At 42.8% G+C, this 17,329-nt stretch overlaps 2 long non-coding RNA genes across 5 annotated transcripts in view; one reads left to right on the top strand and one right to left on the bottom strand.

Annotated features, from left to right (window-relative positions):
- LOC148184259 (uncharacterized) overlaps nt 1-11,118 on the top strand; it is a 29,993-nt gene extending 18,875 nt beyond the window's left edge. Inside the window, exons 2-3 of one of the 3 annotated variants that reach the window (XR_015772482.1) lie at nt 3,013-3,134; nt 9,636-11,118. This is a non-coding gene — a long non-coding RNA (uncharacterized LOC148184259). Of the gene's footprint in view, nt 1-475; nt 3,135-4,187; nt 4,752-9,635 lie in introns of those variants that run through there. The other 2 variants (XR_015772480.1, XR_015772481.1) reach the window with 2 other exon arrangements.
- LOC148184260 (uncharacterized) lies at nt 5,180-9,648 on the bottom strand. Of its 2 annotated transcripts, none has more exons than XR_015772478.1 (3): nt 8,831-9,648; nt 7,794-8,629; nt 5,180-7,559 (listed from the first exon to the last, which is right to left on the bottom strand). It is a non-coding gene; the product is annotated as an uncharacterized LOC148184260 (long non-coding RNA). The 2 variants fall into 2 exon arrangements; XR_015772479.1 differs by having other exon boundaries at nt 8,534-8,629.
- Nucleotides 11,119-17,329: the final 6,211 nt, after the last annotated feature.

Below are 17,329 nucleotides of genomic sequence, written 5' to 3'. Positions count from 1 at the left end.
GCGGTGTGAGTCCAGAGGTGTTCGAGTTTCCTGTCACCAGCAGCCCCAAACCCCGCAGGGTGTGTAGAGCACACGTGTGCCACTGAAAGACACGGCAATGATGACATCCCACTCAAATCTCAAAACACTATGTGGAATCAGGGGAGGCAGCCCTTGAGCCAGGTGCCTGTTGCAGTGAGGGTGGCTGCAACAAACCTTTTGGTCCCCTGACTTCAGGGCAGAGGGTGGTGAAAATAAAGAGGGATTGGCACAATTGTGTGACCCAGAAAGAAAAGATCTTTAATAAGCAAAATAACAAACACATAACACATAATATAGGAATATATAATTCCTATAGCATATAGGAATGCACACAAAGTGCAAGGGCCAGGGGGTTACAGTAATTTATGTAAACTGAGGTAGGGGTGGAGTCCGAGGGGAAGGGATAAATAAAAACTGGGGATTAGGAATATATAAAATAATGCACCAACTCTTACCCAATGATAACAAAGAAACGATAGAACTTTCTGGCAACATTTACATAAAACTTATCGGGGGCAATGTGGGTAATACTTTACTCTCCACCATCTTCAGTCAAGTTTTTACCAACCCTAACAGGTGCCCACATCACGGGTTTTCCCTTGTGCACTCAGGCCAAAGAGGCATCCCCTCACAGACAAATTTCCAAATGTTTTGATTCAGCCACTTCTGAAAACCTCCTCCTTGTACAGCTGTTCACAAAAAACCCCACCACAATTTGAGAGACCCCTTCTTCCTGCACAGGCTGTCAAGTTTCCCTCCTTGCACTAAATCAGCCTTTCTGGGTTGCTTGTCTTCTGTGGCTTTATGTTGTCTATTAAGCAAGTTAATTATACTGCTCTTATTGTTTGCATTTTACATATCTTTGCATTCTTCCCAGAAAAAGCTGACATGTTATTGCACTTCAATAAACTGTACTTTCTTCCATGTATTCTTGTGACCCATGGAGATATTGTGCTGTTTTTCATTGTTATATTCAGGCCCAATGTGATTTCTCTCCATAATTGCCTCCAGTGAAACCTAAAACATCATCATCTGTTGGTCTGCACTGTAAAAGGGAGAGTAAAATCACTGTATGTGGTGAACAACCCCAGAAGCTTCTCCTGCCACCACCTGGTGGGTTGGGGCTGGGTTTTGCAAGCACAGGAGCTCAATGTTTCCATCCTTTCTGGGTTTTATCTCGTACTCCTACTCATCCCAGCCATCTTAGGGCATTGATGAGTTAAATTAGTGACTTTGTGGGATAATTTTGAATTAATTAGCTGGTATAAAATTAGTGGCTTTTCATATACCTGTAATACTCGAAGAGTTGGTGAATTTTCCTTTATGGAGAACATCTGGCTGGTAGCAAGGCAGGGATTATAACTTTAAGGGAGGCTTTTGCTTATATGCTGAAATAAGACATTTTCCTCTACAGCTAATATTTGCCTTTTTAGCAATTCTGATGTAAAGCAGTTGCTTCCATCTTTCCTATCTCCACTGCAACTCCTTATATTTGAGGTGTACTGTAGTTTATTGTTCCCAAAGCAAGAAAAGCAAGATCATTCTTCAGTCCCAACTGATGCTGTGACCCCAGAAAATTTATAGTTTTATAGTAATGGCCTTCCATTCTTTCTCATGGCAGTAATTTTGGAGTCTATAAACATTGACATCTGTATCCAAAGTAAAAGAAAATTTGAAATACTGGATGGATCTGTGTTTCCACATTAAGGAATCCTGACAGCTTTTAATTTCCTTTTGCAAGTTTCTTGCTGCTGCAGTTTCTCTCTGTCGGTATGAGCCAAAGCAGTTGAGTTCTTTTGTACTTCCTTGCTGCTTAGAACATTTCTGATCACTGGCCAGCCAAACCAGTGGATTTACCTATCCATCTCATATTTCTGAACATTACAGCTGGGCTTCTTAATTTGTCCAGACACTGTAGCTGCCCCAGAGGTTTTATCTCCTGAAGTCTGTATCACCTGTAATTACTTTTTGGGAAGCCACCTGATGTTAATGTTAATATTTTTAGAAAGAATCTGGCTCTTATTTAAGACTATTTTGGTCTTTTTGATTTTTGTGTGACTGTCAGAGTTCAGTTTCTTCAGCTGCACCAGTTTATCAGCTTTTAAAATCTTGCCTATTACTTCCAGTGGGGAGACTGACAAAGATATCACCTGTATTTTCCTTTTTTAGACAAGGAGAACATCAGTTCTGTAACATTTTTCCCCTACCAGACCTGTTATGCATTTTTTCCATGAGAATCTCACTGTGCCTTTCAAGATTTCATGCTGTGTAATTAATTTGGAATAAACCCTTCCCCTGAAAGGTTAAAATTAAGCCAAGCAGCTAAACTGCTCACATCAAAGCCAATACAAATAAGCCTCCACTGGGGACTGAAGGAAGTAGTTTTGTAACTCAGATTTTGGGGGGAAAGGAGCACGAAGTCAAAACAGAAATATTTAGAAGTGCTGAAAGGGAAAGTAACTTCTTTCAAAGAGTAGCTTTATATTAAGCCAGTAACTCTTGCTGCAAAAGAATTGAAACTTTGTATAAAGGCAGTATGGTGCATGGAAAACTTGTTAAATAAGTAAGAAGGGAGGAAGGAAGATGTTAAGTCAGAATCATACCAGGGGTTTGTAAGTCACAGCTAAATTTTCAATGCTGTTCTTTACAATTTATACTGCTTCTTTAGGGACTTAAACAGAATTTTTTCATATTTTAGATGCCTCAGTCTCTACCTATTTCCAGGGAGCTTCACGTGCATCTCCCAGATTCCCAGACAAGTCTGACTGAAGCTCTACCCCAGATTCCCAATGTCTGGAAGCAGAAGCGCTTGTTTTGTATTTGGGATTCATCTGTAGATATAACACTTCCACATCCATCCACTCATTCCTGCTGTGGTCATGGATGCCCCAGCCTGATCATTCTCCAGCTTCCCTTCAGATCTAATTTATTTCAGCCTGATGTGTTATATTAGTCTAGTATTTAATTTTTCCTTCTTGCCATCTTTAACAGACATACTGACAGTCCTGGCAGTGCTGAAACATGATCTTCTGAGCAGCTTCCTCATGTCACTCCGAAGCCCTCCCTGCCAGTTCCCCTGTACCTCCATCTCCTGTGGATGTTTACATTGTCAAGTAAGTAACTGTGTTCCTGAAACCTCTTCTCCCATTTTCTGTAACTGCCTCTTTCACACGAGGAACTGAAAAGCTTTGACAGCTGCTGAATATTGAATTGCAGGAGATCCTTCTGCTTGGTTTGCAGAATCTCACACTCTCAAGATTTCAGATACTGCTTGAGACAAACTCACTCTGAAGACCAAGTCGAGTTATTTTAAGCCAATGTATACACTGTTCACTAGAAGATGTCCCGCTAAGCAGGAAGAATTTGTATTTTGAAAAACTCAAATCAGATTGATCAGGCTCAGCTTCAGACTCTCTCCAGCATCAGATTTCTATCTCCTGACTAAGCCAACTGCTTCTGCTAGAGGTACATTTTGCTCCCAGCTCAACTAATTATTTTTCCAACCTGATCATGTTGCACATATGCAATCTCAGTTGAATTTCTATCACCTGTTGAATAATTCCCTGTGTCCTCCCTTCCTCCTGCTTCTAATTTTATATCTTCAGGATTCCCTTCTCCTTTAGGAGAGAATGGACAAGTAGCATCATAAGGATTTCATTCTTAGCTTGGCTGTCAGAACCTTTAGCCCATTAAAAATTTGCTTTAGGATGAGGCTGGACACAGTTCAACATTCAGGGCATTAATTACAAACACCAGCTCATTAGTGAATATCCAGGCCTCACTCTGCCTCGAGGAACTCCTGTACATTAGGTAATGCAAACTTAAAATAGATAAATTAATAAATACTTTAGTACACTGACTCATTCAATCAGAGTACACTGATCATTCAATCAGAAGGAATGTAAGGAGAGGTATAATTTTCTCTTCAGAATGTCCATTAAATTTTGTCTTTTACAGAATTTTACTATGCTTTGAATATTGAGATTTCTTCTACAATTTGAACTCATTTCTCACTACTTTACTCTCTTTTTTTTTTTTTTTGAGGTCTCATCCTTTGCATAAATAGGAGAGAGTTAATCTCTGTTTCTGAACTTGCTTTGATACGGAAAGAAATTAATTCTGTATATTGAAGCTGAATTTTAGATTTTTTTATCCTTTTATTCCAGTATCTGCATGAACATATTGATCAGGCCACAGCTACTCAGGACTTGTCAGGATGAACCTGGAATTTAGTGCCCATCTTTGTCCCCCAGCTCAAGAAAATGAAAGACATTGGAAGACACCAAAGAACTGGAGAGAGCCCATTGGAGAACATGACACGAAGAAAGACTAAAGGAAGTGGGTTTGTTCAGGCCCAGGATGGGTCTAGTCAGTGTCTCAACACCTAAAGAAGATGGTTCTAGAGGAGATGGAGACTCTCTTTTCCAAAGGATTCCTGGTGCCAGGACAGGAGGTCCTGTGAGCACAAGACAGTTTAGGGGAAATTCCTTCTGGATATAGGAAAAAAAAATTCTTCAACCAGAAAATAATTGAGCAATAGGCTTTCCAGAGAAGAGGTGGAAATATTAAAGATTTTGCTTGACAATGCCCTGGATAATCTTATTTAAGGAAGAAGAGGCAAGTTCAGGTAGCAGCAGATAGCAGTGTTAGGAGAGACTTAAATCACAAATCAACAAAAAGCTGCATTTCATTAAATGTTTCTAGAAGAGCAGATCTTCTCTAGTGCTAAAGCATCAGCAAGACATTTCCTCAAAGTCACCAAGCCTCCTGAAAGCCAAAATATCATCCACTGCACCATCACTGCCATAGCCATGAACTGCCAAACATAGTCCCTCCTAAAATTCCAGTGATGCCTGGCTACTCAGAGCACAGAAAGCGTTGCTGAGTCTCTCAGATGAGGCAAACAACTCATGAGCTGGTAACATCAGGCATGCAAAGCAATGGGAGACCAATGCCTTTGGTTTTCAGAAAATCTTTACATAGAATGTGCAAGGCACTCACTGGACACTGACAGTGAGACTGAAATCTAAATCATCCCCCAGAAGAGGTCTCCATATTTCAGAGTGAAATTTCAGAGTGAGAGATTGCATCAGCAGATATCTATCTATCTATCTATCTATCTATCTATCTATCTATCTATCTGTTTTTAGTTAAACTTTTTGCTTGGCCCTGAAGCCTGAAGCATTTATTGCAGCCAGGGAATTGAGGTTTTCTACAGCCCACAGCTGAGATGAAGGACACTACACAGCCAGAGCACTGTTTACAGACCTTCAGTATTGATTTCTGCTTGTAGCTATGAAGTAGAAAACTACAAGAATGGTTAGGAGTTTTTTGGACCTAGATGTGTCACCAATAGAAGAAGGAGCATTTTCAAAGCTTAGAGCTGATCAGAAATTTCTGTTATTCCTTTATCACTATGGTCTGTCTTTGGATGCATAGGAAAGAAGAGGCTATGTTCTCCTGAAAGCGTGAGGCATAAAGCCAGAGCAAGTTTAAAATGCTCAGTCCCCTCAGTCATTCTCTCTCTGACTGTTTTTACAACATCTCCTGGCGCTGCTAGGCACAAAAGTTCATTTCTGTGCCTGTGGTGGGTTTTAGCGCTGGCTAAAATCACCAGGGCGCTTACTCAATTCTTGCTGTGAGATATGGATTAGGAGAAGGGCAAAACAGGCTTAAAACTTAAAAGGGATAAAGAAACTTTATTAACAGGACTACAAGAATAGTAAGCATCAGAATAAAACTTCCAGACCATCTTTCCTACCCCTACCCAACTCTTTCTTTTCCCAATTGACCATGAAGAGACAAAACCTGGGATGTTACAGCAGTACCAACTATACAATAGTCTTTCATCACTTCTTGTAGGGAGGGGAGTTTTCTCTTGTCACACCTTGGAGACTTCTCCACAAGAAACAGTTCTCTCATGGCTTTTCATTTCCATGAATAGCCGCTGCCTGGGCAAAAAGTTCTGCATCGTGACATTCCTCCCATTTTCACAGCCCTCCTAGAGATGTGTCCATGGGCCATGAACTCATGGGGTATTATTTTAAGGATGAGCTGCTCAAAGGCAAAGGTTCTCTTCACCTGTCTCTGTGATCATCTCTGGGAACAGAGGTCTTCTTCTCTCCCTGGGGGCAAAGGGTCTTCATCACCCTCATCTCCCTCTCTGTTCAAGCTTCTCATGGGACCACAGCTACTCCAACATCTGCTTGGCTTCATCAATGGATGCCTCTGCTCACATCTACAGTTTGAATATTTCATCTCCCCATACTCTCTCACGAATTAAAGGAGATCTTTTAGTATATCACTGTCCATCTCCATGGCCCTACCAAAAGAATATTTCAGCCCCATTCAGCATCTCCCCATCCTTCTTCCACCTGAGGCTTGACTCCTTCTTAACTGACCTTGGTGTCTTCATGTTGTCTTCCTACGTGTCGTCACTCCTTTTCTCTCCCTGGAGAGAGGAACAAGGCCTGCAGGTCTCATCTGTGTAGTGAAAGGGTTAGCATCTCGCCCAGTGGCCGCAGCAGTCACGGTGTTGGATTTCAGCCCGCGCTGGTGCCTCCCTCGGCCCGGCAGCCGCTGGAGGGGCGGGTAGTTCTGGCGGGGCCTGGAGCAGTCTGTGCGGGCCGGGGGCAGGGGTTTGGTGTCGGTGAGATGTCAGCAGCCGTGGCCTGGAGCAGGGGTTTGGTGTCGGTGAAATGTCAGCAGCCGTGGCCCGGCCCAGCCTGGGGCCAGGGCCCCACAGCCTTCATCCCCACCCGGGAGCCGCTGGAGTCCGGCCCGGCCTCCCCCAGGACGCACCCGGGTTTGTGGTTTTTAAAATGTGGAATTCACAGAAGTGGACCTAATTTTTAAATGGTTCAAAATGTTGTCAGTTCTCAGAACCAGCCAGCCATTGGCCCGTCCTAGGCACAGAGGAAGCTCCCAGCAGCTTCCCTCAAAGAAATCACTTCCATGGGTGTTTCTTACTTCTTTCCCCAAATATCAATCAGTGTGAAACCACCACAGTGCCCTTAAGTTTGCTGAAGCCTTGGTAGAGAAGCACACAAGATAATCCATGTTCTACAGACAAATTTCTATGCTGGTGCAGTTTTCACCTTTCTTCATTTAAATACACATTACATGGCCCAGCAAGAAGTGCAACATAGTTTAGGCTGTGACTTCATATTTTCACTCTATCATAAAATACGGGTTTTGTGGCCGACTGGAATGGTTATAATTGGCTACACAGATCGAGTGCAGAGGTAGGAGGCTCCTGACAGGAGAAGTAGCATCTGAGGAACCTTTTCATGGCTCTTGCATGAGCCAAATGTGTCACCAAGGAAGAGGAAACCTTGGTGACACACTTGGTAGGAAAAAAAAATGCAAAAATTACTAATTAGCAAACCATGTGATTACCCATAGCAAAGTCTGCTGTCAACTCAGGCTGCTTTCAGCTGGAAGCTCGTCCCTGGCCAAAGTGGGATGGACACACACACAGAGACACAGACAGACAGACTGAGATTATTCCCCACTTCACTTCTCAATCCAAGTCACCCCTGTGAAGAAAAAACACCAAAGACAAAATCAGCTAAAGGACAGCAAGTGTAGCAGTGTGACAGCTTCATACCAAAACTCCTTCAAGCCAGTGCTCATGACATTTAAAAAAGTTAAAAAAAAAAAAAAAAAAAAGCCATTGAACAGCTTTTAAACACAACCGAAAAATTCCTTCCAAAAATTAGGCTGTGCCCTTCCCAGGATCCCCCATTAGCTGAAACAGGAATGCTTCATACACTGTGCTCATCCATATCCACCTCTCATGGCTTGTTGAGGTGCCAAGGGCAGTGCAGTGCCTTCCACAGAAACCATCTCCACTGATTTATTGTAACAGCCTGGGGAAAAACATTCTGTTCGGTTTGAACGTGCTCTTCCCAAGGTCTCTTAATGCACAAGACAGGATCCAGTTGTTTCTCCTCACCTTTTCTGCATCATCAATAATGAAAGAATAAGCTGAGGATAACCACTTGGCAAAAACATAGGCAAAAATATATTCATTCTGTATATTGAAGCTGAATTTTAGATTTTTTAAATCCTTTTATTCAAATATCTGCATGAACATATTTGTCAGGCCGCAGCTACTCAGGACTTGTTAGGATAAACCTGTAATTTAATGCCCACTTTTGGCCCCCCCAGCTCAAGGGATTGGTGAGGGGAGTCATCAAAACTACAGTGAGGAAAAAAGGAGGCAGCATGTTCATATTGTACCAGGTCTTGCCATATGTCAAATTATCAATGATACAGCTTATTGAAAACACACAAGAACTGACTGATTTAGATATTGCACTTAACCATGTGCAGTAGTGTTAGTGTTTCCAAGGGGTATTGGTTTTGACGTCATGATAAACAGCACATACTGTGATGATATAAGCATGAGAAATTCAATAATCAGTTCAAATATAGAGAGCTGGGGAACACGGGGATCCCAAGATCAGTGGGACCACATCTCCCCTTTTGGCAAAGTGACATCACTCACCCTTTGTGGGATGCCACTTTGGAGGAGACCTGGAATCAGGAGAACACACATAGCTGAGAACTTCTCAGGCAAAGCCCAGGCTCTGAGGAACTGCACCTGGCAAAGAAATGACAACAGCAATGGGTGGCTGACAAAGCACCAAATCTCCTGCAAATTATTTCCAGCAACTAGTTTGTTTTAACCATAACCATATCCTGTGTTGAAAACTAAAAGGGTGCTGCTTATTTTATAAAGGTTTTCATTTAAAATACTTTAAATTTAAATTTTAATATTTAAATATTTTATAAATGTTTTCACCTGTGAAATTGGTTGAGAGGAGGCAGTTTTGTGGTGACTGTCAGTGCTGATGTCTGCCTTACATCTCACAAGAGTCCAGGCTTCTAAAAAACCAGGTGCTTCAGATGTGGACTTGTGGTCTGTGAAGTTCCCAAAGAACAGCTGAGGACCAGTTTGCTCTAGAAAGGGCTTACAATGTGAGCAGCAAGCAGCTGGAGAACTGGAGAGGATGTTGCTCTGGAAGCTTAGAACAGCAGGTGAACCACAAGCATCCCCTCCGAATAAACCCAACAAAACCCCCACACCATGGGAACCTCGCTACAGCCCTAGGCAAGAAGAGAGATAAATTCCTTCCCTCAGATGGAGAAATAATGATAATAAATCTTAATGAAAGGGAGCACACCGGACCTTATTTTATTAATGTAGAGAATGATACTATAGCTGTAGGGGATTACAGCCCTCACCCAAGAGGGAAAAGACTTACGTTCTTTGCTTCTGGCTCAAGAGCAGGCTCTCAGTTGTAATCATTGGCTGAGGAGTCAGTTGTTGGCTGTAATTACAGCTTCCCTCCCCCTTGCCAGCTGCTTCACTTTGCAGTTTGAGGCAGTGTTTAAGGCAGACCATGGTCCTGCAGGTGACTCCCTGCAGCTCTGCCCTTGTGCTCAAGACACCTTGCACCTGCTGCAGATCTCACATTATCCATCTGCAGGCTAAGTGCAAGGCCTCTATTTTTCTTATGTGCCACAGTTTAGGAATAATTGATGAGTATCTGTAAATAAAGCTATAAAGTAGAATGGCTTACAGTATTACTTTCCTTGTCCCACAGTCCTAGCCATGGAACTGAGCACAGCTTTTGCTCCATGCCTCCATGAAGGACTCTCACAAATGATTCTCCTCCAGCACTGAAAACAGAGGAGCTCTGCAGGACACCACTGACCTGGAAAACCCTCAGCTGCTGCCACAGCAGGAGATGTCAATAGACAGAAAGCCTGCCTGGATGAATGTGGGGTTCCTGCCTACCCTGATGCTGTGTGTCTTCCTGGCACCCTGTGTCTAAAATTCATGTAATTCACCAGTGGCATTTTGGGATTTCCTACATGTGCTAAATTGTAATGAAAGACATCCGCTGATGGCAAAGTCTCTGGCCCCAGAGGATTACATGGGGTAGGGCTGCCTGAGACAGCCCAAATCCATTTGAGACTGAAAAGGTGTGAGCAGTAAATAAAAGGAAATCCTGGATCACCATGTAGTGTTCAGCTCCCACACTTTGACCTCCTTTGGTCCCTTCTATATTTTGTTAAGATCATATTTCTTTATGTGCTGCCTGGTTTAAAAGACATCATAAATCTGTGCTGTGCAGCAAGAATAACAGCGAAGGCACCGTGTAATACAAGGCGCTCTAAATCCATCCCAGGCACTCGGAGGGAGCCGTAAATCAGTTTGGAGAGGCCTTAGACGGGAGAAGTGGAGGGAAGGCTGGGAAGGCAGCCACAGCCTGGCCCCTGCCACTGGAGCTCATCTGCCCTCCAGCTGAGGTGAGCACACCTGCCTCAAAAATAAAGGGTTCTGATGTCTCCAGACTTGAACAGTGATCAAACTACTTTAAATACACTTTGAGGAGAAGCACACCTACTATCCTTGGTGGGAATGCTCTGTGGGGTGTGCCATGCACTGCAGGTGGGAGCAAGGCCTGGCCCTTGCTCATGTCATGCGTGTCCAGGTTTGCCTCCACCTGGCATCACCTGGGGAAACCAAACACCACATCTGGCTGGGCTCACCTGTGGCCAAGCCACTCCTGTGTCCCAGCTGCCGATGTGGCTCTGGGTCAGGGAAGGCTCCACCAATATCGTGGGCCTTTCACAGCTGTATGTGAGTGATGGCTGGTTTGGGGTGTGTACCCACACACTCACCCAAACCAACGGAGATGTAGCTCCTCCACTGGAAATTTGGGAGGAGCTGGAGCTAGGGATATGCTATCATATTCTAGACAGTAACATCTTTTTCTTTGCTCTAGTGGGAAAAAACTTTCAAGTGTGGAAGTTTTCTGAGGAAGACTTTCCTAATAATAATTCTGCTCAAGTTTTGAAAAAAAATTGTGAATAGATTTTTCTTTTTTCTGCCAGCTAGTATAACATGATGGATGTAAATTTTTATAAGGTGACTTTGTGCTACAGTTAAAACATAGTAAATTTTGGAAAAGATGAATTGCAAAGGGGAATGAAATGAAAACATATTTGTCCATTTGAACTTCCAAACTCAGATTCTTAAGTTTTCCTAAGATGCAGGAATAAAAGATAAATCATTGAATTCTGGGCCATCAATCATTTTATTCTACCCATGGTAAAAAGCAAAAAAGAGGAGAGAAAAAGAAAATACAACCAAAGTTGTGGCCATGTTGAAACTTCGGAGAAATTGGTTGAATAAAAAGGAGGAAAGAAGTATGTTGCAACCATGAGTATCCTATGCCAAATCTCAGCAGAGGTCACTGGAATGAGCCAGCAAGCCAAGCCTAAATAAAACTAGGACCTACGGGATTCCCCATCTGATTTTCAAATAGTCACTGCTACATTATCATTTGTCAAGCTTGCAGGGTAGTTTTTTACCAGATGTGAGAAACACAGTACCAAATCCAGCCTGAAGCTAGAGAGAAGAATGTATGCTTCCACATGGGAATAATCTGCTCAGGAAGGACTGTAAAGTCCGAGACTGGACTGAAACCTCCCAGATCCCAGAGCGCTGTGAAGTGTGTTTTAATAATTTCATCACAAGTGAGTCGTTTTTGTCACCAAAAGCGAGATATTCAAAGGACTTGTCTTACTGTGTAAAGGAAGGGTAAAACTATCTTTTTTCACAATAGGGAAATGCCTATTTACCGTATCAGGAACAATTTAATTGTCAGTTTAGATGTTTACTTTAAGAACCATCTAAGAGTGGTAGTTTTTATTTGTGTTATTTCAAAGTGCATCGTTTCTCACTCTCTTCCAAATGTTAATTAACACTAGATATTTATGTGTAAACAGCTGCTCCCTTTCCACTGACTGAGAAACCTTCTTAGCACACTTTGCTTTATAAAATCTCACTTGGGCTCCTTGAGGATGGAAATATTATTGTTTACATTTGTATAAGCAAGCTGGACAAGGAAGACCCAGAACAAGAACCTCTGGAAGGTGAACATAAGACACATCAGGGAACTCATCTACAACTGTCTTTTAACCTGGTTCCTTGTTGGGTTTCGATTTGTGTTGGAGACTAGGCATGAACAGTGTCCCACATCCAAACAAGTCTTTATACCATCAAATTCTTAGTGTGACTGGTGCTCATTACTTTTTATTGTAGAACAATTGTAAGTGTCCATGTGACTTAGGAACACAGATTTCTTTGAAAACCAAGTGGATATTTTGGCCTAGGTTTTTTGATACCTTTGTCTTGCTTTGTTAAGCAGTGCTGGTGCTGATTTTTTGGCAAAATCTGAGCATGCACATTACTGAATCCCAGATCCTAACAGACATCTTCCCAGGCTCTCATCTCCCAGTTTTTGTAATGGAAGCTAATACCTGTATTCCTTCATGGATAACCATCCATCCATGAGTCACATGGATCAGAGAAATGCCAATATAGCTTTAAAATGTTTTGTTAGTATTCCTGTCATTCAAGATTAGCGTGCTGTTCTTAGGGCTGGGCAGTTTTGGCCACCACAATATGAAAGCCCTAAAGATCTTAAAGTAGGGACATGAGAATGGTGAAGGATCTGGAGAGGCCATATGAAGAGTGGCTGAGTCACTTTGTCAGTGACTTGGTCAGTTCAGATGGAGAAAATGGGACTGGGGGGACCTCATTGCAGTCTGCAGCTTCCTCCTGAAGGGCAACTCCAATCTCTGCTTCTCTGGGACCAGGGACAGGCTGGAGCTGTGTCAGGGGAGGGTCAGACTGGACATCAGGGAAAGGTTCTTCCCCCAGAGGGTGTTGGGCACTGAACAGGCTCCCAGGAATGGACATGGCCATGAGGCTGCCAGAGCTCTAGGAGTGTTTGGACAGTGCTCTCAGGGATGCACAGGGTGGGATTGCTGGGGTGTCTGTGCAGGGCCAGGAGTTGGACTCAATGATCCTTGTGGGTCCCTCCCAACTCAGGATATTCTGTGATTCTGTGAATCTACTGTTTACCTCTCAGTAAGAGCACAATGCTGGTACCAGGTCCCATGTGGAAACCTTTCTGAGCCCAAGGGCAGGCTTTCTGAATCTCCCAACAAGCACCAGCTCTCTCCCTGCACCCACAACTGCCCCTTCTGTTTAGGAAGACAGGGTGTGCCATGTCACACCAGTACCAACATGGACTGGCACACCAGTTACAGTCTTACTGGGCTTTTGGATCCTCCCCCAGTATAAATACCCCTTTGCAATTCACCCTTTCATCAGAGTGCCCAGGAACCACTCCTGTGTTCTATGGTTTTGCCTCTCCTGCAGCCATGGAGGAGGACTCCCCCAGCAGCTGCACTCCAGGGCACTCACACATGGGCAAGGCTGGATGTTCACAGGTGGGGCTGGCAGCAGATGTCATTAGGGTAGTTATTGGGGTTGTCTGTAAATGTCTACCTTTGCTTTAGTGTTTTGCCAAATGAAGTAAAAATTTTTACATTGGGTAACTGGTTTCGGAGAATAAGGAGGTTTGCTCATGTTTAAAAACCCAACAAAACTGTAAGAGCCTTGAAAAGGTAGAAGAGGCAGAACACTTCACACATCCACACAGTGGAGATCCAAAGTTCAATGGTGGCTTCAATGTCAGAGAGCTGCTTAATGTCTTCTCTGTCCCTTCTCTCAAAACACCACACACTTTCTCCAGGGCACGGAAGGGAAGCGAATGACTGAAATCCTGGCCTCACAGAAAATTCCACACCCAATTTTTACCTGGCCTGTTATAAGCAAATGCACAGGCTTTGTTCCAGCAAGATGTATTAAGCTTCTGCTCATCAATGCTCATCAATTAATACTTGCACACTAAATTGAAGAGAGATTAAGCGGACACATGCTACATAAAATGCATGCCATGATAAACATTTCTCATGTGATGTGTACTCATGATTAAGCTCTTTCCTCACACCAGATGTGTGCAACAAACAGCATAACACCTCAAGAAGTGGCAGTGCTGACTGGAGTTTTAAAAAACCTCAGCTGTTCTTCCCTTGTGGTTCTAGCAGGCCAAGCTGCTGCTTACATTTGGATACAAACATTTTCAGTATGCAGTTCTGGGAAATACTCGGTGCCCCCGTGCTGTGCCTTCAAGTTTCTGGTGGAGTGTCATTAGCTGTAATGACAGCCACTGCTAAGGACAAGCCTGATTATCTGCAGGCTCACACACTGCCAAGTACAGGCACATGGTTTTGCATTTACAGTTGATCCTAGAGAGGAGAACACTGTGGATATTTTTGGCTCTTTATTTTAATGGGATTGCCAGAACAACTAGAATCTGAAAACTCACAGCTCATTACCAAGAGCAAAATGCTGACCCAGGCAGAGCCAGAAGATTTGAAAACTACTTCAGAGTTGAGATCTAACAGGCTGCTGTAGAATGTGGACAGTGTTCTCTCTTTGTTAACCCCATTGTCCCAGAGAGAACATTCTCTCTGTATTTATGGAATGCAAGACTGTGCTGTCCAGCCTGTTCTGCACCCTGGAGAGCAGCAGGATGCTTTAGGCTACATGCAATGCAATCACTGCCCCAGCTTGTCTCATGCTCACACTGCAGTCCTGAGGCTGCAAGAAAGAGCTCAGGACCCGCAGTGCTGCATCAAGAGATACACAGACAGAGGAATGGAGATTAAAACCAGTCACAGTGTTGCCTGTTCTTCTGTGGGTGTTTCAGACATGTACTAACTTTTCCTCCTGCACCAACAGTGTTTATCTCTATGAACCCAAGTCAAAAACCCTTCCAAACCTTTGGTAAAGGTATGAACAAAAGGCCTTGTTTCGAGGTGTTGAATGACCTCAAATACCACCTGACTCCAGATAATGTGTGGTATTTTTGGACCAGAGAGGCAATAAAATACCCGCTTTTGCTGCTGAATACAAGAGTTACTCCATTTGCTGTCACCATGCATGTCACAGCTCTCCCAGCTAAAGAGATGAGGGCAAACGTTCTCAGGGAAGGTGGGCTTGCCTTTGTAGCATGGCAGACAGAAACACAGGATTACAACTACCTTCAATTTTGACTCCAGTTTATGGTAACAGGCTGCTGTATAATCAAAATATATACTAATGGCTATACAAAACCAGTCTGATACCTCTGGACTCAAGGTAACCTTAAGGTTTACAGGACTCCTATTTCAGGGTGTGTTTTGCACATGGGAGAATGATTTCTGTTTCTACAACCAAACTCAGCACCTTGTTGTTATATTCCCTCTCTTCCACAGATTTTTCGTGTAAGACTCTAAAGTTCATATTCTCAAAATAACTTTAATGACCAAACATTTTTTGTCCATAGTTTTTCAGATGCAATTTGTGCTTTTTAGATAGCAGAGAATTCTTTCAGGGGCACTAAATGTCATTAAATTAGCTTGTTATGAGAAACTGAGGGACTAAATAGATGTCTGGTTTTGATTTTTAAATTCTCGTTCTTGATTTTCATTATTACAGCTTTTCCTTTGCAATGTAAACCTTACCTGCTGAAGAATGTTGTATGACGTAACCTAGTACTATTTGTAAAACACTTCAAGGTTCCTGAGGGAGAGATAAGGCTGAACTAAACCAGGGCATTGTGAGTAAAATTTGTTGCACTCAAACTTAGATGTCAAGGAAATACAAACTTCCTGAATGCAAGTTCGCAACATTTTGGAAATCATTTCCCCCAGTAACTTCATCCCACTCAGATGAACCAGAAATGAAACAGATTGAGAGCAGGCAAACTTTGAAATAAATAAAACTTCTTTAATTCAATTTTTCATGATGAAGACTTAAAAAAGGGTAATTATTTTGCAGGCAGTTATCAAAACTCTATACTGAAAATCTAAATTTAGAGCTATTAGGGACAGCATAGGAACAATAGGTACCTAGACTTACTTTGCTAGTCTCAGAAGTATATCTCAGGACTGTATTTTAGATCTTGTTTCTCTGTGAATTAAGACACTGATGTTGTTATGCTGCCTATCAGGGAAGGCAGTAGGTTGTATAGTTATCTCCTGATTGGGGCAAAATCACTACCCTGAAACCACACAACCTACTACCTCATCCTGTTATAGCATCACGTGCATCTTCTGAAGGAAATGTTTCACTATTTGTAAGTAAATTACCTTATCACTCTCAGCCCACACATTTCTTAGCCTTAGAAAGGCCATGTGTGACCTCTCAGCCCTTCCCCACAGCTCTACCTGGGAGTCAGACGGAAGTTGTGGAGGGATTCCAGAGACAGGACAACTGCAGTGGCAAAGACTGTCCCTCCCAAACTAGCAATATTTAATAAAAAATAGTTAAATCAGTGTCCAAAACTGACTGAAGAGACCTCTTACTTAGGGTTCAAGAATTTACCAGTTCCAGGGCAGGACAAGACTGACTGAAAGATATCCTCTTAGGGTTTTGTCCAGCTCATCCCTTCGTAGTTTCTCAAACAGCCTACACCAAGTGGATTTAAACAGCTGCTGAATCAAAAGTACCATTTTTATGTTCAATATGAATACAAATGGCAGAAAACAAGGGAGAAATGGATCAGCTCTTTCCAAGTGGCCACTCCCATGGCAGTCCCAGACAGCTATGTGTGAGCAAATCCACTGCGGACTGGGTTGTACCTCTGTGTCCTGGCACTCACACCCCACCTGCTCTCCAAAAATGCCAGAAGGAAATGGCTTTGGAGCCTGAATGAGAAATACAGGAATCTAAACACTCTAAGGACATTTGTGTACAAGAACCAAACACGTAGACAGAGCCCAGATACAGTTGAAAAATATTTGTGTAGTCTTTTGGAGACATCCAGCGCTGACATCACAGCCACTTCAGGAAAGACAGTAGATTGTATAGTTATCTGACAGGCAGGGCATAGCCCTAAAACTATACAACCTACTACCTCACCCCAAAGGACAGTCACACTCTGATCACAGAAAGCACAGGCTGTATTCCCAGACAGCTGAATTGCTTGGTGACAATCTAGAAGACAAAAAACTCTGGAGACAAATGTTAACAGTCTCGAATTTGAAACAGTTTGCTATATACCAGTCAACATTCTGCTTAATGAGCTCCAGTTCCTTGTTTGAAATGTTTAATAGCTTTGCAACTTGTGAAGTCATGTCAGTGACAAGATACACAAGGGAAACAGGATACAGCATTCATTTTTAATAACTGTACTTGTGTACTTCCATCTCCTACATGACTGTACCATATCAAACCAGTTTGTCACTTTGGGAAAGGCATCACTATGACTTAGAATGGATGCTTAGAGGGCTTGTTTAACATGCTTCCAGATATTCCTCCATCCTAATGGGGAAGAACTGAGGTTCTCTAAGTGAATTTCCCAAGTTTTGCATAGGTAAACCCCAAAGA

The sequence above is a fragment of the Pseudopodoces humilis genome, chromosome 5 (genome assembly GCF_049639895.1).
Source record: "Pseudopodoces humilis isolate 2021_Gansu_Grassland_sample_001 chromosome 5, ASM4963989v1, whole genome shotgun sequence".
NCBI lineage: Eukaryota > Metazoa > Chordata > Aves > Passeriformes > Paridae > Pseudopodoces > Pseudopodoces humilis.
Note: the sequence above shows the minus strand (reverse complement) of the source record. Positions and strands in the feature narration are given on the sequence as shown.